Source organism: Onychomys torridus, chromosome 2 (genome assembly GCF_903995425.1).
Source record: "Onychomys torridus chromosome 2, mOncTor1.1, whole genome shotgun sequence".
NCBI classification, from domain to species: domain Eukaryota; kingdom Metazoa; phylum Chordata; class Mammalia; order Rodentia; family Cricetidae; genus Onychomys; species Onychomys torridus.
In genome coordinates this window covers 22,184,136-22,198,443 of record NC_050444.1, presented here as the reverse complement: position 1 = coordinate 22,198,443, position 14,308 = coordinate 22,184,136, and positions in this window count along the sequence as shown.

The following is a 14,308-nucleotide window of genomic DNA, read 5'->3' as shown; positions in this document are numbered from 1 at the left end:
GGGATGTTCCTCCTAGACTTTTTTGCTCTTTGCATGGTTCAATCATTCTAGTCAGGTACTTATGAATCACCCTAATTCCTCCTACTCCTCCCCCTCTGCATATATGAATAATCACAAAGAATTCTATCCCTAAGTAGTTTGAGTCAGTGTCCTTTTTCCTGTTTGATACTACTCCCCTCATTCATTACTCATTATTTCTTTCATCTGTAATATTACAATTGCCACCTACTTTTGTTTACTTCCCACTGATCTCACTTACTCATTATTTTTCATGAGAAAATTACAATAACCTCCTGCCTTCCTTTTATCCCAGGGAGCTTAAAAATTCATCTTTCATCTTGTCACTGGAATGATTGTCTAAGGTACCATAAATTCCAATCAGAAACTTCATAATCTATCTGTTTTCTGCCAGATAAAGTTCGAGGTCTGAAGTAACATGTACAAGACCAGTTTGTCCACCCTGGACTCCTATTGCTAGGATTATCAAACTGGATATCATTCTGTTCAAACTACTTTCTACCATTATCCTAAATTACAGTTTCAGAAATGATAATGTTGTGCTATGGAAAACGATCCTAATGGCCATCACTTGCTTATACCCTCTCCTGCCTCACAATTCATTTGCCAGATGGCTTTGCAATTGCTTTTTCTAATGCACTGATACAGTCATGATATTTTCTATTCAATATCTTTGCTAACTAGTTAGCTTTTTTCAAATTAATTCATTAATTATCCAGTTACTTAATAGGTGGTGAGCACTGTGTAGAGTTCTCATCAACGTAGCTTTTGTGTTCTCTTTCAATTGATACTTCAGTATCAGATCCTGTCTGCTGGCCTCCACTCTTGTCATTCTTTTTCAGTATGTTTATTTTGTTCATTACTGAGAATTGAGCTCCAGACCTCATTCATACTGGGTAGGTGTTCCTCCATTACTAACTGCATCAAGCCCTCTGCTTACCACTCTGCAGTGATACAGATTGTTTAATAGTGCTAGCCCCCTCTTTCCCTTTAAGATTCAGATTAAAGCTTCACTCACATAGGATGACATAGCTGAATATTTTTTCTAACTTTTTTCATAATACTCCAAATATTGTTGGTCCTTATTTGTATCATGTCTCTCTTTACCTCTCAGTGCTAATATATATGAGGACCCAGAACTGTCCTCCTGATCAACTCTGATACCCAGTGTCAAACATAGTGCTAACCAGAAAGAAGCAGTTTGTGAAGAAAAGGAAGAAAACCTGCATGAATTAAATTATACAGTTTATGATTATGTGTATTCTCTATTGCTCTAAATGTTTCAAATTTGTAACAAAATAGGGGTACTTTGCATAGGTAGTCTATACCTTGCTGTCAGTTTAACTATCTTCTGTCAATGTTGAGGGTATTTCAAATATTTCAATATCTAGGCTCTTTCCACAGCCATTTCCTATAATCCTAGCCCCTTTCCCACCCAAATTTTTCCTTCTCATTCTCTACCATGTAATCATTCAACAACAGAAATGTGGGCTAATGACCAGATACTTCCATTCTTACAGTATAATGTGTCAGCATGTATAAGGTAGTGTGCATGCTTCTACTGCATTGTGAACTCCTTAAAGCCATGAGTTCTGTCTCCAGGCCTAGGGTAGGCAAACACTTAGACATTTGCTGCTGTGCTTAGTGTCTGGATGCCAGCTAACATCTTTTTTCATTCTATAAGGAAGGTTAGTGAGGCAGAAAGCCAGAGAGGTTAAGGAAATAAGTTACTAGGCTAATAATTAAATTGGGAATATGCAAATAATTGGTAGAGCTAGGCTCAGTTCAACTATCAGTTGAACTCAGTTCAACTGAACCACTATCATCATGTTTGCCTCACTTCCTCATATTTGTATCCCCACAAGTAAAGCAGGATCTTTATCATAATGATCATCAGATAGACCATAAATTCAGATTGAATCAAGAGGGGCTGGGATCTCTTCTGAAGTTTACTAGCTCACTAGGATAAATTATTTTACCTCATACTTTGATTCATGCTTTGTTACTGCATATACCAAAGGCTACCTCATTATTTTCAATCTTTGCCAGCCCATAATGTCCTGCTGCCTTTACCTACAAAGGAAAACAGATATGTATTATAAAAAAATACTTGGATCTTCATTTCTTCTATATGGCTGATGTTTTCGTAATTTATAGAAGAAGCTACAAATCCCTAATTATGTTTCAAGGCTCATGTTATTATAAATTTCTGACTGTCTGTTACTGTGTGAGTAGATGGATTACAGGCATATGCATTAAGTAACAGGAAATTATTGAGGGCCAGTCAGATTGATGAGACTTCCAAACACCTGTCTGGAGCAGTGGCTTCACAACTGAGATCTAAGTGTTTCTTATTCTCTTTCCAGAAGGGCAACATAATTTCAAATTAAAAAGAAAAAGTGGAGGATTGGGCATAGCACTTGTCATGCAAACATGATGACCTTAGTCCAAAGTCCTAGAAACAATATAAGTTAAAGCTTCCCATGTTGCACACATCTGTCACATCTGTAATCCTAGTGCTCTGAAATGAGATGGGAGGCAGATATAGGATGATCCGGGGAAGTTGGAAGATCAGCTAGCCTGGCATACGCAATGTGGGATGGCAAAGAAATTCTGTGGCAAAAAAAGTGGAATGTAAGAACCTACACCTAGGGTTGTTTCTGGTATTTACATGAATGCCTGAACTCACATACATGAACAGAGAGAGAGAGAGAGAGAGAGAGAGAGAGAGAGAGAAAGAGAGAGAGAGAGAGAGAAGAGAGAGAGAAAAAGGAAGAAGAAGAAGAAGAAGAAGAAGAAGAAGAAGAAGAAGAAGAAGAAGAAGAAGAAGTGGTGAAAACATTCAGTAAAGGAATACACTTAATTTTCCTTTAACAATATGTCCCAGTATCACTTCTAACAGGTTTTGAGATGTTAGCTTAGAAAGGAAGTTTTCATATTTTTTGTATGATTCAGCAAATCCTTTTTCAGTGGTCCTTATATATCTTCATCTTAGAGGGGAGACAGTGGTAGACCACTCTGATGCTCTTTTAGAGTCAAATGGTAGAATGCTCTTGCCAGAGAGAACAAAATGAGAAACTACTCTGGAAGAGAATTTAGCCACAGCATTTAGATTTGCATCCTGAAAATCATCTGGTCAACCAGGCCCTTGTTATAACAAGACTGCCACAGTGAAATTCAAGCAAACATATTGTTTTTACAGCAATGGTTCTAGTACACAACTTTCTGGAAGGAGCCAGTGAGGGTCTTGCCATTGCTGACAGTCCATTTCTTCTAAATGTGGAAGTGCGGGTCATTATAGCAAATGCCATGTGGGAGGCTTCAAAGTAACTCTGTATACTGCTAAGTAATAGATTTACCTTGTACAATTCCTTCAGTTTTCCGACATGATCCCATTTGGCCTCAGTTGATTAGTTTTATTCATGAAGTATTTAGAACTATAATTTGTTTTACTTTAAAGTGTGTGCTTCCCCCTTGAACTCTTGGAAATGTGAAGAATAACATCTCCATGTTTCAGATGTGTATTATCTCCTGTGTGGTTTTCCCCAGCAGGTTAATGATTCAAAGTACCCAGAAGTAGACTGTTGGCATTTACTCAGATAGAGTCAGCCATAGCAATCTGTGAAAAAGACCTTTAGGGAAACTCCCATGTCCACAGAGCTGAGGTGAAGACCAGGACTCCTGCACTTTCTACTGTGCTAAGATTCCTGGGAGAGCAGACCAGAACGCTGCAGACTTTCCCTTGTTTGAAGCAATGGGCCAAAGAAAAATAACTATAAATAATTTATAATCTTTATCAAATGATCTGTTGGAAGAAGGTATCAGTGTCATCAACAGATGAATGGGTAAAGAAAATGTAGCATATATATACAATGAGATTTTATTCAACCATACATTAGAATGAAATTATACTATCAGGGAAATGGATAGAACATATAAACATATTCAGAGACATAGGCCAACATAATGTTATTCTCATATACAGAATCATATATATATGAAAGTAAAAGGGGACTATTTAGGAGGAGAAAAGGCATCAACACAATGGAGGAGTATAGATAGGATAATGGAGGTTAATATAGGCAAAGTACAGTTTATGTATGTGTGAAAATGCCATTGCACAGCCTATCATTTTATACAATGGATATACCCCAATTAACCAGAAAAAGAGTGTCCACAGGATCTCCACCTCAAAGAAGCAAGAGTATCAGTAGCTAAGACTGAGAAGATGCATAAACTGGCCATAAATATCAGTAGAGATCTAGCTATGTTTGTGTTTATATCAGAATTATTCATTGTTCTTATTAGCCCTCCACTGCAAAGTCACCAGGCCTTTCTGCAATCTGTCCTAAATGTGTTCTTCCTATAGCTTTCTTATTTTTGATGATCTATTTTGTAGAAATCAAATGTATATTTTAGTACAAATACTTGAATAATTTCCATTTTGTAAACAGGAAAAAATATAATTATTCAAGAGATTAAGGTCAAATCAAAATGCAATACAGGCAGTGAAAACTTAGATTTTCATCTCAAGTTTTGTATTTCCATATATACATAGAACTAAACAAATGTTGTTGTTGATAGATGACACTGTGTGTGAGAGTGAGACATGGCTGATCAACAAGTGGGTGCAATACCGAAAATGAGTCCTGGGACAGTTTAACTGCGCATGTATGAACATATGTTGAGTATTTAGTTTGTTTCTTATGGCACTGTACTCAGCATGAGAGAGGGGAGGAGCAGAGAGTGAATGGATAGAGAGGGAGAGGCAAAGACAAATGGAGGTTATTCTAAAAGTCAATATCCAATCATAGTCCAGTGCGGTAGTGGGTATTCAGTACTGTGGAAGCAGAGGGGTTCTTTTCATGCCTAATGTTGTCATTAAAAGAAAGAAAAAAACAAAAAAACAAAAAATGTGAGGATCACGCCTGAGCATAGAATCCAGAAAAAACATTAGTAAGTAGATAAGTTAGAAGATATTCACCACAGAGAGTGGAATGTGCTAAGGCATGAAACAAACTTTTGGGAAACTTAAGGGAGCATATTAAAGAATATGTTTAGGAGGGTGTGGGGGTGTGGTCTGAGTATGAGAATGTGTGTCTGGATTGTTTTGACAATATGTCGGTGTTGGGAATGGTGAGACAAGGATAGAGACAGAGATTGAAAATGAAGTCAAAGAACCAGGAAGAATTCAAATCTTGTTTATGGACACTTTGAAGTCAATGTTGTTTGATAATCAGTTTATTTATGCCGGATTGTCTCACTATCTCAAATGCTCCATGAAATTTTCAAAACTTTGCTGAACAGTAAGTTCCACAGAGGTATGGGTCATGACTATCAGAGCTGCAGTTATCCCTCTGACAATAAACACCACACTGGACAAGTGAGAGGTGTCTAATAATTATAGGTAGAATGAAAAACTCATTATCTCTTCTAAAGCTTTTAGCTCCATGTGAACTCTTTCCCTAGATAATCTTTACTTCTATTTGCTTGTTTGTTGACTTATTCATTGAGACAGGGTTTTAATCTATAGGCCAGATTAGCCTGAAAGTTGCTGTATAAACTATGTTGGTTTCAAAACTCACGCCAATGCATCTGCCTCTGGCTTCTGAAAGCTCCTGATTACAGGCATGACTATGATGTCCAATTTTTCCTTTTAAATTAAAAACATTATTAGTTCTTTGAGAGTTTTATATGTGTTATGACCATTTTCATCCCCTAATCTATCCCCAGATCCATCACTCCTTCCCTACCCAGCTCTCTTAGTTAGGATTTCTATTGCTGTAATGTAACACCATGGCCAAAAAAAAAAAAAAAAAACCCAAAACAAAAACAAACAAACAAAAAACAAAAACAAAACCAACTTGGGGAGGGAAGGGTTTATTTGGTTTGTACTTCCACATTGTTGTTCATCACTGAAGGCAGTCAGGACAGGAACTCAAACAGGGCAGGATCCTGAAGGCGAGAGCTGATGTAGAGGCCATGGAGGGAAACTGCTTACTGGCTTGTTTCTTATTACTTCCTCAATCTTCTTTGTTATAGAACCCAGGACCACCAGCCCGGGGATGGCACCACCTACCATGGGCGGGGCACTTCTTGGCTGATCTCTAATTGAGAAAATGCCTTACAGTTGGACTTCATGGAGACTCCTTCCTGTGTGAGTTGACACAAAGAACCAGAACCAGCCAGTACACTGACAAACTTTGTCTTTTTTTTTTTTTTTTTTTTTTTTTTTTTTTTGCTAAACCCATAAAGACAAATTTGTGCTGCCCAAATATTCTTGGTTGTATGGTCTTTATCTGAAATGTGGTCACCTTACCAAGAGCCATATTCTTAGATAAAACTGTTTTTCCTTCTCCTAGCAGCTAGTAATTGCCAATAGTTCCATGACAATTGGTGAGTTTGAATGCCAAATTCTATTTTTTATTTTATTTTGGGCTTTGGTCCAGCTTGGGCTTGCATGAGTTTTGCTCATGCTGTTGTAACCACTGAGTTCATATGTTTAACTGTCCTGCTTTGTCAATAAACACTGTTTCCTTATAGTAATCCACTCCTTTTGGCTCCTAGACTTTTTCTGCACCCTCTACAAAAAGATCCTTGGGCCTTGGGAGAAGGAGGTTTGGTGTAAATGTTCCATTTTGAGTTGAACATTCTTCATTTTCTTATTCTCTGCATCCAGTTTTGGTTCTCCATATTATTCAGTGTCTACTGCAAATAGAAGCTTCTCAAATGAGAGCTGAGAGATCTATGGGTATAATGGTGATACTAGAGGTTCTCCTATAAGGCCTATGGCCTGTCTACTATTGATCTAATAATAGTGAGAGGTAGGAATTTTGTCTTGTGGTGCAGGACTTAAATTCAATTAGAAAATGGTTGTTTACTCCCATGATAGTCATGCCACTACTGCACTACTGGCTATGTCTTGACAGGACAGTCATTATTGTAGTCACAGAGTTCATAGCTGGGTGTGACTTATGATTGCTTTTCTCCTTTGGTAGCCTGCATAGAACCTTCTAGCATTATGAAAGCTAGCCAACAGGGATAAAGCTTTCAAGTCAGTACCAGTCATTACCATGTTCTATAACTCCATCTTCTAAGACACTCAACTATGTGACATTTTTGAAAAGGGTTTTGCTGTCAAGTTCTTGAGGGTAACCAAGAATAATGGCAATAGAATGTAGTATGGGAGTTTTATGGGATCTTATTGGTTAACAGCCTCAAAAGAAGAAAACCTTTCTTAGCACTGGACTTTTTATTTGTTAGCCTCTAATATCTAGTAGATTACTGTTTCCTTGTTATGAGGCATTTAAGGCAGCTTCATTTTGACTCCTTTTATGTAAACACACACACACACACACACACACACACACACACACACACACGGATGCACATAGATGCTTCTACAATAGTTTGGTTTCCATATGACTTTTTCAAGAGGTGTTTATTATTATTTATGCCTCCCCATACTACTCAAGGAAGGAGAGAGAGAACATACTAACCCATTTGATGGGGCCATTGGGCACATTGAATCAAGGTTCATTATGATAACCTTGTTTTAATTTGGTTACTTCTCTAAGGACTGATAAGAATCTTTTAGCAAGGTTATAATCAACCTAAAGGAACATTTCAGTAAAGAGTTACTTATTTAATGGGTTTGTTATTTAATATAAAATTATTTATCAACTATTTAATTTATTAAATGCCTTTCAATTATTAAGCATGCCCCTGGGAACTTGGGGGAAAGAATCACAGAATATATAGATTGATCATAAAACAAGTTTCCACCTGTGTACTTCAAATCCCAATGTTAGAATATAAGGATGCTTCCTCAAGATCCATGAGAAAACCTTAAATATTACTTCAAAGAATTTCTTTTCAATATTTTAATAAAACAAAGGAGGGAAATATTGCAGAATAACCATAGGCTATCATGTGGAAAAGCTAGCTTTTAATATGTTAAAAGAATTGAAAACAGTTGAGATTTTAATGACCTGTTCAGACATATAAAAGTAAATACACAAATAGGCCAGAATGGTTGTCTGGAGTTTACTTGTGTAAGATTCTAGGAATGCTGGGAAGAAGCCGAATTTGTCTTAAAAAGACAGACCGCTGGAGAAAGGTGGGTCAGTGACTAAGTGTACTTGTTGCTCTTGCTGAGGGTCCAGAGTTTGGTTTCCAGAACATACATCAGACAGTTTACAACTGAAAGTAACTCCAGTTCCTGGAGATACAATGCCTTCTTTGAACATCTGCACACCCATGGTACACATACATACTCTCAGGCATGTACACAGATACACAAACACACACACACACACACACACACACACACACACACACACACACACACAGAGAGAGAGACAGAGACAGAGACAGAGAGACAGAGAGAGACAGAAAGACAGAGAGACAGAGAGAGACAGAGACAGAGACAGAGAGACAGAGAGAGAGAGAGAGAGAGAGAGAAAGTAAATAAATCCTTAAAGAAAAAGGCACATACTGTCAGCTAGCATGTGCTCACTGAAAGTGTGCAGTCTGTTATGTTCTAGGCACGTTTTCCATTCTGCCTGTATTGAATGTTGCTTTTTTACCACTGTCACAGATGCCTGGAATAGCGCTCTGATAAAGAGAGGGGATTCTTCAAACTCTGTTTTGGAGGCTTCAGTCTGTGGTGGACTGCTCTGTTGCCTTTGCTCCTATAGTGAGGCAGCACATGCTGGTGAGTATGCCCATGCAGCAAAACTGCTAATCTCATATTCTGCATGAAAAAAAAAGGGAAAGAAAGGCATCAACAAACCTTTCTGAGGGTATAGACCCCAAGACCTAAGGCCCTCCAATCAAGTCCCACCTCTTAAAGTGTCCACCATAGACTAGGAACTGTGGGTTTGACACTGGGACTTTAGAGAGCATTCCAAATGCAGGCAACAGCGGTAAGAAACTTAACTTTCCCCCAGCTGCACGTCTAAGAATTAGATGAAATAATGTCTTTCTTCTGCACTAAATGAGACATCAGGAGAAAGTATCTTGTCAGAGTGCCTGGCATATATGGCTCTTAGATAAATATTTAAAGAATCTGAATCATATATTTGCCCAGTTTCTCTTAGAATAATAAACACTGAAAAGCCCGTGTTCTTAAAACTGAATGACCTGTTGATTTATTAAAATGTGCATTGTTTTATAATTTAATTTAATTTTACATGTCAACCACGGATTCCCCTGTCCTCCCTCCTCTAGGCCCTGCCCTCCTCTAAAAAATGTTTGTTGTTAGAGATGCAAAGTGACTTTTTACAGAGGTATGCAGCAAAGATTATAAAGATCTGAAAGCAAAAGTAAATGGCAGCTTGAATTATGACGTTTGAGACTAAAAGTGACTTTTAAAAAGTATTTGAAAGAATTGTATATTCCTCAGATCTTAGAAGGGGTATGCTGGTTCAATTATATTTTTGCTGTTGTGCACTGGGTTCAAGTCAGAGGTGTTAATGAAGCAGCTAGTGATAATGATACTTAATCTTTAAGTAGTAAGCTTTAAAACCCTTATAATAAAAGAATCGTATTAATATTGCAGGTAGCAAAAAATCAATCAATTTAATCTTATAAAATGAAGCCAATGGGCCCACATATTATATAGCATGTACTGGCAACTCTGTGATTATATGTAACTCTATCCATTTTATGCTCTATTTCTAAAGGGACTTAAGGTAGTGTATAACACACACATGGTTTAATTGTGAAATAGGATCAAGCACAATGTAAATAAATCAATAAGCTCAATTAAAAAAAAATCAAGTACCTGGCCTGTCAGTTTTGGGATGTCAGCTTGCTTTATTTTAGGAGAAACAGAATCAACTTCCTCTCCCTGTTTCTGTGGAGTACTGTTGGGAACCCAGAGCTGCCTAGCGTGTGGTTCCTGAGACAACAATGTATAAGAGAGTGGAACAGGCACACTTGGCTCACCTGTTATATTACAATCCCATGGATAACCATGTTAGTGCAAATCTGATCTTGATGGACAGTGTTATTGTTCTAGAAATATAATAAGTGAGTAGGAGTAAATGGCTACCTCAATGACAATTTACTACAGTAAATGACCTTCCAAACAATGATTCTTTCTTATTTTGGCAATTTTATTTTTTTACTCAAAAACAGCAGAATGTAATCTTCTTAATTTGTTACCTCAGGCATTTATTTAACAAATATTAATTGACTAATTAGAAGATGCTAAGCGGTAGGAAGCAGAGAAGTTAGACAGTCCTGCACATGGAGTTTGGATATTGGTTATGAAATGCAGATGTTAACAGATCCTTAAAATAGTGTAGTCAGAACTCTGAAAACACGGTGGTGCTTCATCCAGGAGGCCTCAGGCTCACAAATGAAAGGATAATGTAAGAAACAGTAGATGGCTAGGTGGTGGTGGCGCATGCCTTTAATACCAGCACTCAAGAGGCAGAGTCAGGCGGATCTCTGTGAGTTCAAGGCCAGCCTGGTCTACAGAGCGAGATCCAGGAAAGGTGCAAAGCTACACAGAGAAACCCTGTCTCAAAAAAAAAAAAAAAAAAAAAAAAAAAAAAAAAGAAAAAGAAACAATAGATGGTGTGAAATTGGTGCTTACCAGAAGGGAACACAGATAGCCAGCCCAGTTCAGGCCTAAGATTGCAATATATTGGCAGAGAGGCAAGTTGGAGTTAGACTTAGGTCTTAGTCCTAAAGTCAGTGTGGAATAGTTGGGGAAATTCAATATGCTCATAACTGAGTTTAGAAATAGGTCTCCAACATGGACAGTATAGAAAAACACGCTGGAGTTGGGGGAGTTAGAAAACAGCCACAGAACTTACAAGGAGCAAACAATGTAAGTCCTAAAAAAAAAAGCCCAACTACTGTAGGCATGGAGATTTGAGAGAATGAAGTGCTCTGTAGCAAAATAACTGTAATGTTTTTAAATTATCACAGTTCCAAAGAAAATCATATTCTTTAGCTTTAAAGCCCTTATCCTGAGATGGCTCTTGTCATTTGCATCACCATGATCAAAACTCACCCAATATCATCCAGCAGAAAAGCAATTCTTGCTCCTCCTGGTCATTATCTCATTCCCTTTGCTCTTGCCAACTTCATTAATTATGCTTCTGAAAAAGAAAATCTAGAGATAAAAAAAAAAAATCTTGGTGCTTATCTCTTATTGAATTCTACAAGGCATCAGAAATCCAATGCTACAAAAATATAAACATTACCATGTTCCTATTATTGACTAAGAAATTCAAACTGGATTTAGTATTTATGCCTAAAAATAAGAAATAAAAACAGAAGCAGAGGGCATTAAGGATGATAATGACCTTCTAGTCAATTGTGAAAGAAGATCTAGGTATTGCATGTGATTTTCAGATCTTAATACGATTTTGGAAATTAAGGAGATAATTACACATCATGAACAAATGTTGACAATCATTGGTGGGGGAATTCCGGGGAGAGTCTCCACAGCGTTTTATTTATTTATTTTTTTTTTATTTTGGGTTCTATTTAATGTGTTCTTAAAAAATAATATAAAATCTTTCTAAAGTGTTCAGTGTTACTTTTATGATAAATTTCTACAACGGGAAATTAGATTTGTTTTAATTTTATTAAATTATATGGTTAACTCATCGAGCCCCTGGATTTATGGTCTGTGAAATTTATAACATAAGTTTGCATTATATTATTTTAATGTCTTGAAAACACCTTAAGCATCGTTTCCTGCAGAAAACTGTTTATGCTAAGGACACAATTAGACTGAGTTTAAGATGACAAAACCAGTCCATTAGTATCTGCCATCTGAGTAGCTCGGTTAGAGGGAAGGTAAAACTTGTATATCAAATAACTATTAACTTATTAGAAGAAACCATTTTATTTTGTCTAATTGTTTATCTTCCAGTTTGTTTCTAATTACGTGATGTGAGCTATGATATCAATATGCTATTCCTTAGACTAAGAAGAAAATATTTCTCAAAATAAAGTAATTTTTGGATCTAGAATTGGCCTCATAAATCATTTAAAATAGAACTCATTTTTTTGTCTAAGGGAATATTTTATTGCTATTGTTCAGGTCTTTATCAAAACACATTTATAAAGCTATTTATTTATTTATTTCTCTACTAGGGGTAAATTTCAGTGCACATCTTAAGACAGAGAGAAATGACAAGATCCATGCTTACTGAGGCCTAGAAAATGCAATAACCTGCAGCTCTCTATTTCCCAAATTTATGATTACCAATGGAAGCTAAACAGCATCAAGATACAATGCTCAAGCTATGTGGAAAAGAAGATCCAGTCTAATTTACAAATGACATGTCACTAAATAAGCTGTGGGAACTTTTGCTTGGAGTTGAGAAAGGGATTCCTCATGGTAATAATCTTTCATATGGTGATTTGGCCTCCAGAAAAGTCTACAGCATCATCAACATGTGGTATGTTTTCAATATGTAACTGCAATACAGTGCTGAAGAAATACAGTGCAGGTGCCCTGCAGACTTTTCCCTCGGGATTTCCACTGACTAAAGAAAGAAGTTCAGTTCACACCCCCTGTATGATATATATATATCCTCTGCTTCCTCTCCTTCATCGAATATTTTCAGCTTTCCCACTCTGCTTTGACCACACTGACTCTCTTTCAGATCTTTGAATATATCAGCCTCTGTCCCACCATCAGACATTTCACTACTTTTTTTCTCAGAATGTAATTACCTCTGTATTTTTTTTTGTTGGCCTTTAAACCATTCAGAAAAATGAATGGTTTAACTCATTTATTAGATCTATTCTGATAGCCAAAATAAGGGAATATTAGGAGAACATTCTTTATATATAAATGTATGTAAAGAATATAAATATAAATTTGTAAATATATAAATCTATTTATTCATTTTACATTCAGCTGCAATTTCCACTCCCTTCTCTCCTTCCAGTCCCTCCCACACCTTTGCTTGTATTCCCCAATCCACTCCTCTTCTGTTTCTGTTTAGGAAAGAGCAGGTCTCCCACAAATATCAACAAAATATGGCCTATCAAGTTGCAGTAAGACTAAGTCCCACCCTCCCATGTTTTAAGGCTTGGCAAAGCAACCTAATATGAGGAGTAGGAACTATATTAAAGGGTCACAGCATTAGTAAGGTTGAGAAACGTTGGTCTAGTAGGAGATAAGATTGGTTCAAACCCCAAGTCTCAATCTGCTAGGAAGATGGCATATTCAACTTAATGGATTTTGGGTAGGATAGGACTTGCTTGATCTTATTGAAAGTATCTCTTCCTGGATGTCCCAGTGCATGGACACTATGCCTGGAGTGTCAGAGGCATTTGAATCCCTGTAGAGAGTCCATCCGAGGGCAGAAGTACTACAGGACAAAGGGATGGAAACACTGAAGCCACTGGTTCCTGCAGACCCCAGTTATAGGAGTCAACAGCTTTCTGTTACTGGATAAGTCACCCCTAGAAGCTGTTCATCTCCCACAATAGCACACATGTTGACTGAATAAAATAATTATGTCATCTCTGTATGGATAATTTTAGGTTCAAATCCGGCCTGGATAATAGTGAGAACTTATCTCAAAAACATTGTCTATAGACTTTTATTTCTCTGCAACACTGGTCAAAAAGATCTAGCCAAATGTTTCTTATATAGTTCTTTGGCTATTGTGCCAGACAAGCACAGCTAAAATAGAGACATTAAAAACATTGTTGAAAATGTGCCAGAGACATTCAATAACCTAAAATTAGCTTCTTGTTTTCATTATCCTTTTTCTCTTTTGATGCTAGGAACACAACCCACCTTGCTCTTGCTAAAGAAGACTTCTACCACTGAACAAAACCCCTAACCTTCACTGCCTTTTCTTAAAAGCCTTTGGAAAATTTTTGCTTCTTTTTATGGACTTAGCTAGCAATCTTCTCTGGAATAACTACAAACAATTGTTGCTCTTAACAGAGTCTGTATTAACAAAAGAATGGAGGGCATGTCAGAACGTGTCTCACACACAGAGTCAAAAAGTTGAAAGCTCTTTGACTTCTTTTTGTAAGAAACTGGTTAGCTAGGGAGACCAATATTAAACCTCCAATGTTACTGATGTACAGTCAGGGAAAGGAATCAAGTGAGGCCTTAATTGCATCCTACTTGCTACATTTGTTTGCAGCATTGCCCTGGGTGGGAGGCGGGGGAGAAGAAGTTGACTTCAGGAGTTGTACAGAAATTTCTTAATAATTAATTCACTTCTCAAAGGTGGTCAGGGACTCAGTGGATGAGACAGAGTCTGACAAAGAATAGCAACTGAATTACATA